The sequence below is a fragment of the Tasmannia lanceolata genome, unplaced genomic scaffold, assembly GCF_043159265.1.
Source record: "Tasmannia lanceolata isolate RefF3 unplaced genomic scaffold, GAP_Taslan_0.1 ptg000013l, whole genome shotgun sequence".
NCBI classification, from domain to species: Eukaryota; Viridiplantae; Streptophyta; class Magnoliopsida; order Canellales; family Winteraceae; genus Tasmannia; species Tasmannia lanceolata.
The window spans coordinates 16072522-16091238 of NW_027518690.1; the positions used below are offsets into that span (position 1 = coordinate 16072522).

Genomic DNA, 18717 nt, shown 5'->3' on the forward strand with positions numbered 1-18717 from the left:
CCTGGAATGTGGATCCCAAGCTGCACTACGTACCTCGTGGAAGAGGATCAAGCCAACGTAGTTCGGAAATGATTTTCCTAACTACTCCCAAATGACTCAAGATTTTTGAGATTTTTGGTCTTTTTAGATGTTTTTGAATTTTCAAGTGTTTTTGTAATGTTTTTGAATTTTCAAGTGTTTTTGAGATTTTTTGAATTTTTAAGTGTTTTTGAAATTTTTTTGTTGTTTTTAAGTGTTTTTGAAATGTTTTTGTTGTTTTTGACACAAGAGGACAAATTCTTATCATCATAAGGGTAGGATAGACTCCCGATATCCCGCAAAGGTTGGACAGCATCCTATGCTTTGCGGGGGAAAAATGACGGAAACACGACTCTGCAAGGGTTGGACAGCATCATATACCTTGCAAAAGCGGATAGAAAAACATGATATGATGAGAGGTTATGAAGAAACCTAACCCCTATGATGATAAGACAGACTCCTGAAAGATTGACTCCTGGTGCACAACCCTAATAAGGGAATGCAAATGAGACTAGGCTAGTCTCCTAAAAGAAAAGGAGATAAAAGAGGGTGTTAGTGAGACTGGGCAAGTCTCCTAAACACAAAGATGGGCTCCAAGTATCCTTATCATCGCCCCTGCAATGATGAAAGGATTAGGACAATTACCAGACCAAGTTGGTCTTCAACTAAAAAGGGAGTTTCTAATAATGAGGCTAAGCAAGCCTCCTACGTACGACTCAATAATGAGACAAAGCCTGTCTCTTAAAGAGAAAGTGACCTCTAGGATAAATGAGACAAAGCCTGTCTCCTAAGAAGGGCTCAAGATAGCCCTTTCACTGCCTTTGCAATAATAATAATAAAAAAAGGAACCTAAAGTCTTAAGGGATAAACATCTGAAAGACTTAGGCAAGTCTTTTAAAATAAGAGAGGGGGGTGCTACTTGGACTGAGCAAGTCCTCTAATAATGGGCTTGGGCTATCGCCTTCATCGCCCTTGCAATGAAGAGAAACTAATATCTGAGGGTTTATATTCGAATTGCCTTGTCTGGAAGGCCCACATTATCTGAAAATATGCTGATTGCATCAACAGTTTTCTCAATACCAAGCTCTGGATGACATAATACGTGGCTGGCATCGATTTGGCCTGTAGACTTGTCCCCAAACACCGAATCTAAAAATTCCGCTACAGAATGGAGTACTTGAGAGGATGATTTGTATCTTTTAGCAAGACACAAGAAATCACTTGTTTCTGCAAGTCCAGTCCTTGTACCGACAAGCAATTTCTGATGAGAAGCTAAGGCAGTACCAACTAGGCTTTGCCACATGAGATTCTCAAGACCCACAATGCTCTCAGATTCATTTATAAGGAGGCGATTAAGTGCCTCTACCAATTCCACTAGTAAGGATAGGCCTGCCTCTATTTGTGTGCCAAAATATGTGGGCAGCAGCTGACAGTTCCCCACAAAATAGCCAACTCAGAAAACATGGAGAACTGTACTTGACTCATCCTTTCCATTTGCAATATCATTTATTACTCCAACCCAACAACGGATGGTCTCCTGAAAGAAACTCAACAATCTTGATATTCTCACCTCAAATACTTCATCTAAACCATCAGAACAGTGCAGTACACCTTGTAATCTCTCAAAGAATGTCATCATTAAATAAAGAACTTCTGATTGAGCTTCAATCAAATCACTGAAGGCACTTACTATCTGACCTCTGAAGGCATATGGAACATAAGGATCCTTTAGGAGTCGTCCTTTAACAAAAGTTAACAAGCTTGGGTTTCTCATCTCAAATACAAAAGCCCACTGCAATGAAATGTCTGAGGTAATTGATGGGTCATTAGATATATGCGCCGAATCAAGAAGGCACAGCATGAACTGCATAGTTCTATTGATAACTTCACAAGAGTAATCATCTGACTTAACAAGCTAGCCTATCTTATCATTTAGCATTCAAATGACTCAGAGCTGATTTTCCCATAATGAATTAAAACTGACCGTATAGGGAATGACATCAGCTTCTCTATATTTTAATATTGTAACCTAAGCCTCTTATCCTTTTGTGATGGCAGAACTGTCCAAAGGTTATTTCAGTTTCCAAAAGATTTGCAAGCTCATTGAAACCTGTAACTTTTGAATTAAGAAAACTCAAGCTACGAAATTAGATAATGTCAACATTAAGGGCTTAATGAAGACATCCGCTTAAACATCATTGCAATAACCAGAAACTCTAAGATGACTTGATCGAAACTAGAAATGCTTGTCATTTTCAATGCAATACTGGATAAATCCATGATGACCTTTATCAACACCAAATGAAACAGGATAGAAACAATAAAACACGATAGGAACAATAGTGTAGGCCATGCCCTGTTTTGATACTTACATCCATAAAAAAAATCAACAACTAATTCAGCACCACCTGAACCTATACATTTGCAGAAAAGAAAAAAAAACAGTTTCTTCCATAATACAAAAGTAACAATCATTCAAAGATTCTTAACAACTGGTCTCTACGTAATTCAAGCAGTGAATACTTCACAGTATTTCAATGGTTTAACCCCTTTTTTTTATTCTTGAATCATCTGTCAAAGTAATCAACATTCCTCTACAAAGCAATCAGGATCAAATCCTATGCAATTAACAGGGCATTCTTTTAAAAAAATATATCAGATTATGATCAAATCGTAATTTAAGCATTGAATAGTATAGATGATGACATTTTAATACTAGTCAGAGCAAAAATATGAAGAAAAATACCTGAATTGCTGACGAAGACAAAGTTAAACGATGTAGATTACCAGAGTAGTTGATAACGAAGAAGAGGATCGAAGTTTCGGCAGCCTCGCCAAAGAAGAACACAGATTCTGAAGAAAAGGACCAATTCCTCTCTCTCATACTCTTTATTCTCTCTGCTATTCTCTCTCTATCTGATTTTCTCTCTATAGCATCTACGCTATGATCGGCACAGATCACCTCTCAGAACTTTGCTCCGATCAGATTCTCGCATTAGCCGCCTTGGATATGCGAGATTTCTCGCATTTTCGCTAGATCTAGGGTTGAAATGCAAAGAAATCGATGAAGAAGAAGAAGATTTGGAGTTATAAGCGTGAGAGGACGGAGATCTGGTTTATGGAGACGGAATAATAGAGGAAATGAGAGATTAAAGGTATAAACAGGGGAAAAATAAGAGATCTAGAGTTTAAACATTTGTAAATAAGGTTTTACAAGATTTAATTTGAGAGCAGAGGGGAAAAGACTAAGGTAGAAGATATTGGAGGAAGAAAATCCGACGAAACGCTGGCCGGAATCCGGCAAGAGTTGGTCGGAGAAGATGAAATCCCAATCGGAAAAAAGGATTTGGGTTTTTGTGAGACTCGAAAAACATATATAAAGAAAAGAAAAACTAGTAAGATGATGAAATAAGGTGCTTGAAGCTACTTGCCGATGGAAAGAATGGCCGGATTCCGATCAGATCTACCGGAGAAGATGGAAAAATGAGATTAGGCGAATTTGGGGATTTCTCCTCTCTCTGTGTGTTATTTCTCTTCTAATCACGAAAATTTCTCCTTAAAAATGAGATTAAGCAGCTATTTATAAAGGATTTTGGGTGTTGATATTGACACTCCATTTGATGAGCGCGCGATTTTGCGCGTCCCATTCGGATAAAAATTACACCATTCCAGAATAAAATCGCCCCCCTCTTAGGATAAACACACCCCCCTCTTCTGTTTTACACTACGGCTTCGCCTGGGTTCGTTTGCTAGGCAAACGCGCTCGGTTTTCAACAAAATTTTGCAGGGACCTAGATGAGACCCTAACCTAGCTAAGGGTGGAATTTGGGATCCTAGCTGATTGATTTGATTGGATTTTTGCTCAAACAGGGGAGGCTCAAGGTATGGTCAAAATGGGGTGTCTACACACACTGTTCTATTTGACATAAAAGGATTAGAATTTCATTCCTTTTTCGGTTCATGATAGAAATATCCATTTCTTTTGATGCTTCTAGCTATTGGTTTGTTGGGGAACAATCTAAACTGAGGGTTTCTGTTTATTTTGTGGACCATATTTGTATGTTGAATCTATTTTTCAAACCATGTTTTTTTTATGATTATTTTGAACCATATTAGTTCTTTACTTTTGCAAAGTATTCCAATCCCCTAATGTTGCATTGGTATAAGCATTATGCCCGCCTTTTTGCATGCTATTGATATCACTTACTTTTCATCATCGCCCCGTGCATCTATCGCACGGGTTTCATACTAGTATATATTATGGGGAGTGATAAATCGACTCCCAAATATGATAAATCGACTCTCCATGTGTCTTTCTCTCTCCTCTGGGTTAGAGAGAGAAAGAGGAGAGAGATAGACACATTGGGAGTCGATTTATCATTTTGGGGGGTTGATTTATCACTGCCCTATATTATTGATGTTAATCTCTGTATAACTATTAATTACCTTATGGTTCTAAAATATGTAAGTTTTTATAGCTATTAAATGACTTATATATTTTAAGCTCTGGGTCTATTTTTACCTCATAAAAATTAAAAAATGGAGTGGTTTTTGCCCTCATGGCATCGAATAAGCGGCTGTTGTTCTTTATGCCTTGTATTTTCAGCCCCATGAGAGGACGGAAAGGGTTGCTTCATCTTAATAAAAATTCTACCATTTCAAAAAAAAAAAGGTGGTGGTCAATGGACCCAATCGGTCCAATGCACCATTAGAACCGAACTTAGACAAACAAGATCTAGACACATCACTGGGATCTCTGGACATAATCCGGATCCATATCATAGTGTAGACACCCCATTTTGACCGGACCCTAAAACCCTCAAAATCGAATAAAGCCCCGAAGTCGAATAAAATCCAGAAACCGAATCTCAAAATTTTCAAAAAATCAAACCTGAAAACCCGAGAAATGCCCATTTCCAGATGATTTTTGAAAGCCTGGATGATCTCTGAACCCCATTGGCATCCTCTGTTCAATTGCCCTGATCTTCTATTTCATTTTCGCAAAAATTTGAAAGAGTTACGAAATACCCGCGAGTTTTGGTATTAGCCCTCTCCCATTTGTACCACTAAGCTCCAAATAGCATTTTCACTAACTCATCTTGTTTCTCGTCTCGGTGTTTAAAGAGTCATCAATGGTCATCACTGTTCCCGAGGTGGCCTGCAAGAAGATAATATGAAGAAAAGACGAGTCAAGTTTGAGCAAAAATTAAGCATGGATGTGTCAATATCATTTCGAAGAAAAAGTGGGTGAAATATGGAACAAGGGGTGTGCCGATATCAATTCCCTAACAAAAACAATTATAAAATAATAAAAGACAAGCTGATGGTGCAAGTATCAAAACATGAATGTGCTAATATCATTTCAAAGAGAGGAAAGAACATTTGCCTCCCCACCATTCTCTAACCAGCCACCCCCTGTAGAGTAAGAAATAACAGTCATAAAAATGCCATATGGGGGCTGTCCAGGGAGCATGGAGAGGGACTCAATTTATCATTTTGCTTGTTTTGCAAGCAATCATATTAGGGTTAGATAAAGGGGGGTTTCTTCGTTTTTTTTTAGGGGGAGCACAGTAGCAGAGAGAGAGACAGAGGAGAGAATAAGAGGCAAATAGAGAGAGAGAGAGAGGAAGGGGATTTGCTGCCCCACCGCCGAGCCACCCTCCGGCCATCATTTCCGGCCACATTCTCAGAGCCCCGATTCCGGCCCCGACCTTCTTCTACCTCCAAACCCCTATTCTTTAAACCTCCATTGAAACCCCCACCTTCTTCTACCACCGCCTCCAACCACCACCTTCTTCTTTACTAACCCAACCCATCTCCTAAACCTAAACCCTAGTTCCGGTCAATCTCAACCCAGATCCGACCACCGGAATCCTGCACCGCCACCATCAGACCTCATTCAAGCCCTACCCAACCACCATCCACCTCTACAAATTCGACCCACCTCCATTCCTATCACAGCCACCACCATCTCTCCAAGCCACCATCTCTACCATCTCCACTCCCCATTGCCGACCATTCCCATTTCTTTTCCCTCTTGAAACCCATCTCACACCTTCATCTCCTCCAACAGATCTTGGAAACCCATTTCAAAATCTCTACCCCCATCTCTTCTATTCCCACCAGATCTAACCCATTTTGCCCCAAACCCTCCTTCAAATCAGATATATCCACCACCATTTCTTCATTTCTACCAAATCCCCCTTCATTTACAACCCTAGGATCACATTCATTTCAATGGCCATCACCTCCACGACAGATCCAATCCCCTTTTCTTATTCCTAACCCAATAGATCTCTATTAAGTCAAGAAGTTGAAGACAGAGCAAGAAGAGGAGGTCTAGGATTCGAGCAAAGGTTCTCAGAGACCAGGAAAAAGGGCAAGGAGATCTGTGGCCATCAATATTTGGTAATATATTTAATTTCCAATGATTTTCATTTGTTCCAATGTGGTGATTTCTGTTTAATGCCAGTTGCTAAATGGTTTTCATGCTCCCTTTAATGTGTTCTTTTATCTTGCAGTCGAAGGTTTTATTCTTAATCAGCCCTACTCTGATTTGTCTTGCGATTTGAAAATGAAAGAAGAACAAGGTTCGCTCCTATGATCAGGTCTTGAAGATTGCCATGTCTTTTCTATAAGAGATTTGAGATATTATCTTCTAGTTCGTGTGCGTGTCGAGTCTTCTATTCCGATTCCATTGGCAACACCAATTTGTCTTCGCTTCTACAGCTTGGTAGTTCCCAATCCTTGCCTTCATGAGAGTAAAAAGTTTTGTCCAGCTAGTACAGGTTTTGTAAAGAATTTAGGTCAATTTCTCTCTCTCTATTATGGTATGATATTTCTTTTAGAATTGATACCAACGCAATTATGCCTAGTTAACTGTGCAAAATCATTCTATTCTTTTAACCCCCTGTTACCAGTTAATTCATGCTCTAAAAGCCATTAAGGTCTTCCTTTGAAAGGGGTTTTCTCATTGCTAATACTTAAGGGTTTAAGGATTTTATCGCCTTTGGGAGTTGGTAGGTTGTATGTCGTCACCCACCTTAGCTTATTCATGAGGTCTTGCGTATGCATCTACTTGCTTTGAACTGATGCAAAAGGGGGGTTTCAATTATGTGATTTAGCTTACGGTTCTAGAGGCATCTATTGATCATTTTGATGAAATTAGATGTTTTAGGTGTAATTTTTAATTGTGTTTCGCAAGCAACTGTGAGATAAAGTTTCGCACCCCAAACAAGCAGGTTTGAAATTCTTCAATGTGAGGGCAAGTATCACAGAGTATCGAGGTGTAGAAGTAAAACCATGTTTAGCTTCTTCGATGAAAATTGGGTCTTGCACCTTCAAATGAAACTCCTCTGATTACTTCGCAGTTAAAAACCCAAATTCTCATGAGGCATCTAATCCGCTTGTAAGATGTCTTGTTCTTCTATAGTTTCTTATCATAGTGCTGTAGACCCCGGATGAAAGTTTTGTCTAGCCCTTCCCTTGCGTCATCAGTGCAACATGTGCGGTCATGGTAGATACTCGAATTCCGTTTAGACCTTTTACTAGTAAGCTTGCTTGACAAAGCATCTTAACCCCTTTCTCTTCCAAGTCCCCTTCTCACCTTAGGTTTTTTTTCATAGAGCTTAGGGGTTCCATCTTCTCTGGCATTATCACTTTCTTCAGGGTTTTGGGTTTATTCCCCTCTTCTCTTTCAGGTTCATCTTTCACATTCTTCGGGATCCTTTTCGAGTTTCGGGATTCCATCGATCATGGGAACACTTTGTCGGGTTAGGCGATGACAGACGGCAACCTTTTGAGCCAAAACCCCATTTCAATCAAAAGGGATAAAAACTCATAAAAATCAAATAACAAAAATCCAAAAAATATCAAAAAACACTCAAAGCGTATTTCGAAAAGCTATTTCGAACTACTTTGACTTGATCCCTTTTCACAAGGTACGTAGGCAGCTTGGGATCTTCATCCCAAGTCCAGTCAAACTTTTCAATAAAATCATTTAAACCCTTCTAAAAATCATTTAAACATAAAAAATAAAAAAATCTTTCAAACCCTTTAAAACAAAAACCAAAATGAGCAAGGATGATGATTGCCAAGTCACTCGGAGCCCTCTTTTCATTCTATTTCTGATTTTGATCGTGGTTTTTTGGTTGTTATCGATTTTTCGACGTTTTATCTGGTTTTGGGATGGGTGACGACATAGCGTGGCCCCTGCACAGAGATCATCCTCGCTGAGCCCAACGATAGGCTATGATGATCGCGAGACTCTTCCGATCTTAGCGGATCAGGATCGCTGGGCTTGATTCCTTTATAATCGCCCCCTGAGCCTATCGTATATCCCCTTTTCTTTTTCTTGGTATGTTTGGTCTTCACATTCCGTTGATTTTTTTATTCCTTTCTTTCCTTGCATCTTTTAACTTGTGTGTGTTTGTTTTTGCTTTCTTATATATTACTTTTAGCTTGTTTACCTTTTCTAACATGTGATTGATTATTATTTTCTTAGCATTACCTCTTGTATAAGCTCGCATGCTAGTGTGTTTATTTTATTACTTTGGTAGTTTACTGTTGTGCTTATCTGTCCTCTCACATGCTTAGTTGTAGCATTTATTCATTTATCTTATCTTGATTATCTGCTTAGACGTAGCTCTTTACTGTTTTTCCTAATTATCTCATCTTGTCTGTCATTATCTGCTTAACTGTAGCTGTGCATGCGAGTGTACTGCTTTCCTAGATGTGATGGGTTAAGATTAGATGCAGTGAGTTAGGATTTGGATGTTCATTTTCTTTTGCCCATTCCCGGGTCATGCCTGCTTAGATAGACGTTTTCTCGAGGATACTCGTTCTCATTTCACATGACTTTCGCCCAAAACTCTTCAAAATTAATTTAAAATGGCATAAGAGACCAGGTGCTTGCACTTGGGAGAATTGGGGGTGCTCTTCGGATCTTCCTCATTCGTCACCAGGCACGGAGTTTTGTATCTCTGGTTATCCGTTACGACAGAGTATTGTATGGGATCCAGGGCCCATTTTCTTGGATGGCGACTCTTCCTTGTTATAGGTACATCTTGGTTCCGTGCTAGTCCCTGAATCAAGAGGTATCTCATTTTTATCGCCACCCATGCTGTGAGTGGCATCATTTCGAGAGTTGCTTGGTAGAGATCTCCTTCACATTATGGAGATCTTAGAGGATTGACGTGGGATCTTGTATCCCTCGCTCACCGTCCTCGAGATTAGGGTCCACACATAGGATTCAATTGATCGGACCTAGACAACTAACAAAAACTCGTGGAACAATCCTAAATCCAATATTATTATAGGGAAATGTTATCAGCACTACTGTATTTTAATGAGGGCACTCCTCACTTTATTAAAAATACGGTATGGCCCGCATTATAGGATGATCCAAACCATCCATTAGATGGGCCACAGCCTAAATAGGTTGTGCCTCAAAAATCATTTCCATAGGTTGATCCTAACCCTCTGATCTGAGTGTTAGAGGGTTGATCCTAACCCTCTATAGATCAGAGGGTTAGGATCAACTTGTGGAAATAATTTTTGGGGCACAACCTATTTAGACTGAGGCCCATCTAATGGACGGTTTTGATCATCTTATAATGCGAGCCATACTGTACTTTTAATAAAGAGAGGAGTACCCTCATCAAAATACAGTAGTGCTGATAACATTTCCCTTATTATAACACCCTCTATTTGGTTTTTAACTTTAAGTATTATTTAAGGCCGAAGTGAAAAAATAAGTGATGTGCATTTTTTCGAACAAGTCACTAAGCCCTTTGTCCCAAAGTAGTTGGGGTCGGCTAATGAAACCTTTATGCTCTATTTGGATGCCGATAAATGTTGGGAGGATTTGGAGAAGAAGAAGTCAAAGGGAGATTAAAAGCAAATCAAAAGGGAATCAGTCAACGGGGAGATTGAGAACAAATCTCCTAGACGTTGTTTGGTTGGGTTAGGACATTTTTTTTGGGAAATGTTATCAGCACTACTGTATTTTGATGAGGGAACTCTCACTTCATTAAAAGTACAGTATGGCCTGCACCATTGGATGATCCAAACCGTCCATTAGATGGGCCACAGCCTAATTAGGTTGTGCCCCAAAAATTATTTCCATAGGTTGATCCTAACAGTCCAATCTATAGAGGGTTAGGATCAACCCTCTAACATTCAGATGGGAGGGTTAGGATCAATTTACGGAAATGATTTTTGGGGCACAAGCTACATGGGTTGTGGTCCATCTAATGGACGGTTTGGATCATCCTATGGTGCAGTCCATATCGTACTTTTAATAAAGTAAGAGTGCCCTCATCAAAATAAAGTAGTGCTGATAACATTTCCCTTTTTTTCTTTTTACATGAATTTGCTAGCCACCTTCTCCGAGGCCTCTTGCTCGGCTTGTGGCCCATCATTTGATGCAAAGATTGGAAGAAGACATGGGTGCAAAGGTGGCTAGCAAAAGCATAAATTGGAAAAAATAGTAATCATTAGGATTTATTAGATTTGTGATAGAAGTGGTAAGTTTTAAATGAAAAATTACAGAAAAATGGAAACAAAGTAGAAAAATTACAAAAAAAATACAAATATGTGGTACTAACATATGACAATTACCAAAAAAACTCCAGTGAAAGTGAAAGGTATAAAATTATGACAATTACGGAAAAAATAAATTTGCCTGAGAAATTCTCCCCTTTTTTCTTGGATTCGGGTTGAGGTTTCCACGTCACCGACAAGCGCCCGACATCCCCGGCGGTCGAACTCCCCAATTTCTTTAAATTTCCTACCAAACACCCTTTGGCGAATTAGTAGAATTACATTCCTTGCTATTTTTCTCAAAATAAGAGAACCAAACAGAACATTATAGAAAATTTTCATGAAGAAGGTGAAAGGATCTACGTAATTCAAATTGACTAAGTCTACTCGTGACACTAGTTGGGTTCTTCTACTTGAATCATTTTTTCGAACGAGTCATATTTCCCCAAAATCCTTGTTTTAGTCAAAATGTGGCATTTTGGAAAATGTTTTGGGAAAAGAAAAACTTTTCCAAAAAAACAAGAAGAGTCTTGTGAGGAATTTTTTCTGGGGAACCGTGAATTATCGATGAAGATGGTCCCACCGGATAAAAGGCCGGAAGTACTGAACAGCCGGGCCCCATAAACGTACGAGTCCTTATCCTTTCTTACGTCTGGTTGTCTACATACATGCAAACAAAGATTCTCAGTTTGACCATAGTACCCTCAAAAAAACTATTCAAACCTTTGACACTCATAAAAAGTTAAAAAACTTTCCAATTGACCCTCATCAGGGGTCCCGAGGGTAGTTTCGTCAAGTTGAACCACGGCCCACCGCCATAACAGAAAGTTGAAATTACCATTTTAAGAAACCGGGGCCCACCTGAGTCAGCATCTGCACATTGCACCACGTGACTGCCACTCTGCTCCGTACGATCGACGCAAAGCAAATGAGGCCATCAAATCGATGAGCTCTTCCTGTTAATATCACATTTTGTTCGACTGATGTTGGCACTTCCATGTTTTTATAATTGCACTAACTCAGCTTGTCTCTTAGTATTTAAACAGCCGTCAAAGGTTAATTCAGTTGCCAAAAACTCTCGTAAGCCAATTAATTAAAGGAGAAAAGAGAATCTGAGTTTGTGCAATTACTAAAGTGTGGTAGCTAATATCAGTGGCCTTTTACCTATGGCTCGAAAGTTGAAATTGAGTCACCTATATGTTTGGTTACTCAAAAGCCGGATAGGTTTTGCTTGGCATTTGGGTGTGAGGCCAGTGAAACCCCTTGGATTGTTGTAAATAAGACATTCATATAATCATTTGTCACCTTCTCACCTCCTAAAGAAATCCAACCCAAAAACCATAAAAAGGTGGGTTTTTGCATGGATTTCTTGGGAATGACGAGTATTTCTATCCCTTCCCCTCTCTCCTCTGTATTGATAATGACAGTCCCTACCACTATTCTAAAGAGGCTGACAACCAAACAAAACTTACCACTATATGTCTATATGACATGGCAGTTAAATTCAATGCTTGTCTCCACCCTATTATTGCCTATTTACATCACTGCTCCACAAGATAAATACCTGCAACCAAACTGAGTAGGGGACTTCGGTGACAATAAAAAAGTATTTCATGGAATATTCATGGCCCAACTGTGAAAGAGGAGGTGGGGAGGTTCAGTGAGAGGGCAAAAGGAGGTGTTAGAAATCCCTAAAATCAACGAAACAAAGAGAAATGCTAAAATGAGCGGCGCCCTTGCAAAAATGGGGTTAAAGGGCACCACCAATGGCTTAATGACACCATCGGGCATTTAATGCACTTTGACTTCCGACCATAATAAATGCACAATGATGACATTCAGCCGATGGGTAGGGGTGCAACTTGGGTAAGGTCGGGTTGAGCTTTTGCTAAAAATGAATTGGAATCAACCTGAATCTGACCCGATTTTAAGGAAAAGCTCAATCCGAATTCTGAAAAATCAGCCCGAATTGCACCCCTACCGATTGGGCACCCTTTCAACCCTTTTTTGGAAGGGCACCCCTAAGTTTAGCATCGCCAAAAACAGATGTACAAATTTAAAATGGGGGTTTTCCTTGTTTGTTTTTCTGGAGGCTTTTCAAGTTCTCCTCACTCCCACCCTCTTAGCTATGTTTGGTTGCTTGGACTCGCTCGGAGAGTAGTGGAATAAGAAGTCAAAGGGAAGAGACAAGATCTTTGATTTGCCTAAAATTACCTCGGAAAATTGCCCTAGTAATATTCCATGGAATAATTTTTATAGCTACCAAACATGTTGGGAAACCAATTCACAATTTTTATAGCTACCAAACATGAGGGACAATATTGGGAAACCAATTCACAATAATTCTTCCAAACTTGCTAATTACAAATAGACATTAAAAAAGTAAGTTGTGGAATATTTTTTATAGCTTCCAAACGTGTCATTTGTCTGATGAATGACATACAATTTGGGGAAATCAATTCACAATGATTCATCAAAGAGGAATTGGTTTGTGTGCAGCTGCACAGATAAGCTATATGTGCATGGCTGCACAAACCATAGTGGGGGCCACATTTTTTGGGGGATCCAAAGCATTCATTTGGAAGGCCCTTCCATGGACAGGGTGTGTACCAAAAATCAGCCTTATAAGATCATCCTAACCCAATCAAAATTGGAGGGAAAAATGGACAAACACTGTTTCTGCCCATTTCCCCCCCCACAAATGATAGGGTTAGGATGATCATAAATGGCTTATTTTTTGGTACGCACCCTATCCATGGAAGGGCCTACCAAATGAATGCTTTGGATCCCCCAAAAAATTCCCCCCCCCCCCCCCCCCCCACCCCCGGTTTGTGCAACCATGCACAGATAAGCTGCACACAAACCAATTTCTCTTCTTCAAAACTAGATCAATACAAATACACATAAAAAGTAGAGTAAAGTTTTACACATAAAAAGTAGAGTATAGTTTTCCTAAGCTATAGCTTAGATAAGCTTGCTAAAAAACACATGTGGCCCCATATTTTTTTGGAGATCCAAAGCATTCATTTGAAAGGCCCTTCCATGGACAGGGTGTGTACCAAAAATAGCCCTATTGGATCATCATAACTCAATCAAAGGTGGTTTGAAAAATAGACAGACACTGCGTGTCCATGTTTCAGCCCATTTTTTCCCTCAACAGATGACAGAGTTAGGATGATCCTATAGGGCTGATTTTTTGTACACACCATATCCATGGAAGGGCCTTACATATGAATGCTTTGAATCCCCAAAAAATGTGGGGCCACATGTGTTTTTGAGCAGCTTAGATTAATTGTCATTTTGACTTTCAGCATTCTTATTTTCAACTTCTATAACAGCACACTTCCACTTATAAAAAGAACCAAAAGAAAAGTACGCTAGAAATAGATGGACTGTCAAATTATCTATCAAAACAAGGGTGTGTAAATATCAAAAGAGAAGATTAAGCCTATAAAAACAAGGGGGCTCTGTACCAATTCGCCTGGCCACCACCAAGAGCCAGATAAATTTAGCAAAAGGCCCTGACTTCTCATTAGTGCCCCCTGCTTAGGGCAGTGCCTTAAAAGGCCCAACCCTAATTTTAGTTAGTGGGTTCTCTGCTTTTGTCAGTGGAAAAAAAAAAAAAAAAAACCGCCCCAACTTTAAGCAAATGATTCTCTAATTTTAGCAAGTGCATGCATACTAATGATATACAGATGAGGGTATTTTCGTCATTCAGTAGTTGGTATTCAGTCCTATTTCAACGATTTAGGCGTTCCAAACGGAGAAAAGTAGGATTGAAGAGAACAATTTGAAATTTAAAAGTTGCGAAATTACGAAATTAGCCTTGTGAAGACTGGAAACCTCGAGAGCAGAGTTTTTGATACTCTACGGGAGACCGTTGGGGGAAATGATTCGTGACAGAAAATCTAGAGAAAAAATTATCTGGGAATTATTCAAAATAAAAAGTGGAACTAACTTCGATGAAAAGGAGGTCGTATGGCAGAGGCAAGGGTTTCTGATACTTACAACCCACTTTTTGGGAAATACACAACTTTTTTCACTCTGAAACAACAGAAAGATTAAAAAGTATTACAGCGGGTGTATTTACCAAAACAAGGGGACGTGAGAAAAGAGATGGGTGAACTGATGTAATTTGTTGTCATTTTTTACTGGGCGATGATATTTTCACCACGCCCCCATTCGCCGCCACTTTTAACGTGATTTGAAGTCAAGAAGCGTTGAAGTTGCCCACTGTTCACAGTACAAGGGGGGCGAATGCGTACTACAGAGGGTGTGAAAACATCATTGCCCTTTTGATATTGGAAATGAAATAATCGCCCCCTTTTCTTCCCGAGGCCATGCTCCTTATGCTTCGTTTGGTTGCACAAAAGCTCGGCAGCAAACCTGGAAGGGTATGGCTCTTTGGCGTAAAGTCATGGGTTTGCTCCCCAGTGACGAGCGTTCGAATCCCCCTTGCTTACCAGATGCACGTGGTTATCGGGTGATTACGTGCATCCGTAGGGAAATAGTCATACCTCCGAACGTGGTGGGGACACCCTTCGTTACCAAAAAAAAGAAAAAAGAAAAAAAAGCTCGGCAGCCGTCTGAACTGGGTTTGGATTTGGTATGCTATTACGCGTTTGGTTGCCAAAATAGATTAGACTTCTATTGATTTGCTTGGATTTCTCTCATGCTGATTGCTTCTCTTTCTTGTCCCCTTATTCCAAAAGCAAAGAATTAATATTTGAACTTCCCAGGGAATGATGCTCTCTCCGCCCCTCTTCCTTTTCCCTCCTCTCCCTATATTGATAGTGACACCCCTTATTTTATCTCCTATTATTTGCCATGCAACAAAACACAACTACATAATTTTCCGTGGTAATTCTAGGCAAAAAATATTCTCGTCTCTTCCCTTTGACTTCCTATTCCACTACTATTTACTCAATCACGTCAAGCAAACCGGAAATGTTCGGTCATTCCCCTACTACACCCCTTTTGACACTGCAAGTGGGGTGGCCGGGGAAGAAAAGGGGGATAATATATCACTACGCTTCGCGTTGAAAAGATGCTACAGTGATTTCATCTTTCCAAGGCAGAAAAGGGAGGATTCTATCATTTTCCGAGATATAAGAGGCTCTTCATTTCGAGGACTGGAACATTTCTTTCAAGATTTTACTTTGACCCAAATGACCTCATCCTTTCCTAAAATGACCAACGTGCATTAGATTCTTAGATGGAAAATCAGAAAAAACAAGATCATTTTCCTCATTAAAATTGATAGTTCCAATCCCCTTTTGTTGTCTCTTCCTAAAAATAACAGTCCGAGTTCCCATAAGCCAAGTAAAAAAAAAAAGACAAGATGTGTTCGTGCAAGTATTTAAAAAAATGGTAGTGCCAATATCAGTCACCTAGATTTATTTTTGCTTTTTTTTTTCTATTTTTTGTTGCTTTGAAAAATAAAACAACCCAAACGATCCTGACCTTTCAATGAAAGGTCTGTATCCCCTAAAACAGACAAAAGTCGATCGAACGGCTACAGTTCATCCAAGGGGCCCCACAAAACAAATAAAAAATCAGTCAGAAAAATCAACAAAATGGTATAAAATTAAAATATAATAATATAATAATAACAAAAAGTACACTCATAATTCTACATCTATATACCTCTGAGATAGAGAGAGAGCTCGAGAGAGAGATAGGAGGGAATTTATTCATTTTCCCTCTCTCTTTTTTGTCTTGTTGTCCATGTATGCTACATAACTGAACAGGCATTAGGATTCTCGTCACTGAAAATCTGGGGAGGATATACGTATTCCGTAGCGTATTTCGGATGATAATAGTAGAATTCATTCTTCCTAACCTCTGTATTTTTCATCTCTTCTTCTCCTCCTCCTTTTCCTTCTTCTCCTCCTCCTTTTTTCTCCTTCTCTACATCTCCTCCTTTTTTCTCTCCACCTTCTTCTTTTTTCTCTTCCTCTTTTTTCTCAGGCTCTTGTTTCACAATCACTGCGTGTTTACCGGTTCTCTTGTAAACGTACTCCACAAGCTTCGTAGGATCCAAAACGCCTTTTACCGTTACTTGAGAGTTTTTCAGATCTGGGTCTGCTGATTCTACTCCTGATAAAATTAAATAAGAAAAAAGAATGGATTTTGATGAAACCTGCTTAAGATTGTAGAGAAATTGAGCTTTGATTGAACTAAATTTGGCTGGATTTTTTATTTTTTTTTAAATCGATTTTGATGAAATCTGCTCAAGATTAGAGCTTTCATCGAACTAAATTTCGTTGGATTATGAAAAAAGTATCGAAAAGTGTCGAATCTAAGTAACGAAGTAAAAGATTTAAGTATATAATCGGAGAATGCAAAACGAAAAAAGCGATTTTTCTCCGAGAATCTACCTTTCAATTGAAAAGGAATCGATTTTGATGAAATCAGCTAAAGATTAGAGAGAAATTGAGCTTTGACTGAACAAAATTTCGCTGGATTCTGATAAAAATTTCAAAAAGTCTCGATTCTGGAGACTTGAAAAAAAAAACAGAAAAAAGCGATTTTTGGAGAGAATCTACCTTTCATTTTCGATATCCTTTTCCTGATTTCCTGTGCGCAAGCTTCGCAATGCATGTGGACTTTCAACACAACGATAATGACAGGTGGCTACAAAAAAAAACAGAGAAATCAAGTAATGAAGAACAAAAGAGAAAAAAAAATCTCCAAATGAAGAACAAAAGCTATAAAAAAAAAACAAACAGATCTGAGACCTCTTCTTTCTTCTCTTCAGGTTTAGGCTTCTCTTTCTCTTCCTCCACCTTTTTACCTTCCTCTGAAGGCGGTTTAGGCAAAGGTGAAATAAGCTCCACCTTCCTATGACTTTTCCTTTGAATTCTCTCTAAAACCTTAATAGGATCTGCATTTTTCCCCTTCACAACTACCTTTTGCGTCTTGCAATCAGTCTTCACATCCTCAACACCTAAAAAGAGGAACATTTCAGACTATAAATAGAAGATTCAGAAATGCATGATTTTTTTTTTCTTCTTAAAACCCTAACCTTGAAATCCTTTCAAACTTCTCTTCACTTTCTTAGCACATCCTTCACAATGCATGTAGACTTTGAGAATAATCTCTTCTGGTGGAGATTCCTCTTTTTTCTCCTTCTCTTCAACTTTCTCTTTCTTCTCTTCCTCTACTTTCTTCACCTCTTCTTCTTTCTTCTCTTCTACCTTTTTCTCCTCCTACATCAGACAAGAGAAAGAGGGAAAAAAATACGAAAAAAATACGAAAAAAATGAAATTTTTTTTTGTTAGATCTGAGAAAAGGAGAGAGAATAGATGAGATTGATCTTGTACCTCTCCCATTTTTCGAGTTGCAGAGGCGAATGAGGTGAACTCAGTGTTTTGAGTTTTGAGTTCTGTGATTCTGTTTTCTCTCTTTCACTGCCTCTTTTTCTTTGCTTTTTACCATCAGATCTGAGGCTTCCTTTTGTCATCCTCATCATTATCAGTTATCACTATGACGTGCCATTTAATACGACGGCACGTGTGATAGACGTTGGTGGTCATGCCACAAGCGAGACAAATAAGGAAAGGGTTTTTTAGGGATTTCGGATTTTACTTTTGGAAAATGATTTTTTCGCCCTTCTGTAGGATTATACGCCCCCTGTTTAACGTGAATTGTGGAGAGACTTGAACGCTTTTTGACGTAAGATCATGATAAAGGTGGGGCGCATAAATCCTACAGAGGGGCGAAAAATAATTGACCTTTACTTTTTTTTCTGAAGGGTGGTTCAGTCATTTAATTTTCTGCCTATTGAATCTTTTTTTTTTTTGAGGGATTTGCTAGTGTCCATAGGAAAAGGTGTTTCGAGGGTGGGCGGTTGCATGTGGCCTCACGGCCACTTTTCAGCAGATTTTGTCTTCATTGACGAGGTGGCTGCTCTCACGTGCAACAGCCTATCTGCGAAATGGCTTCTGCAATGGAGGCTAGTAAGTCGCTTTTTTTGATTGGAGATAATGAAAACTTTATAATGTCAGAAGACTCAGATAAAGCTTATCTGGGCCCACATAAATGAGTTGGCAGATCGTGACCCTTCATCCCAAAGGTCCCACTAATTTGGTGCTATATCATTAGAATCACTCAAGTTGGATAGTCCTATCTGTTTTATTGTTGGCATGTAAACGG

The 18717-nt window shown here is 39.2% G+C and overlaps 1 pseudogene across 1 annotated transcript; it reads right to left on the minus strand.

The window, feature by feature from the left end:
• Nucleotides 1–16128: 16128 nt before the first annotated feature.
• LOC143889884 (heavy metal-associated isoprenylated plant protein 7-like) lies at nucleotides 16129–17777 on the minus strand (annotated as a pseudogene). The gene is made up of 4 exons (XR_013254986.1): nucleotides 17588–17777; nucleotides 17301–17509; nucleotides 17109–17196; nucleotides 16129–16659 (listed from the first exon to the last, which is right to left on the minus strand). The product of XR_013254986.1 is annotated as a heavy metal-associated isoprenylated plant protein 7-like (transcript).
• Nucleotides 17778–18717: the final 940 nt, after the last annotated feature.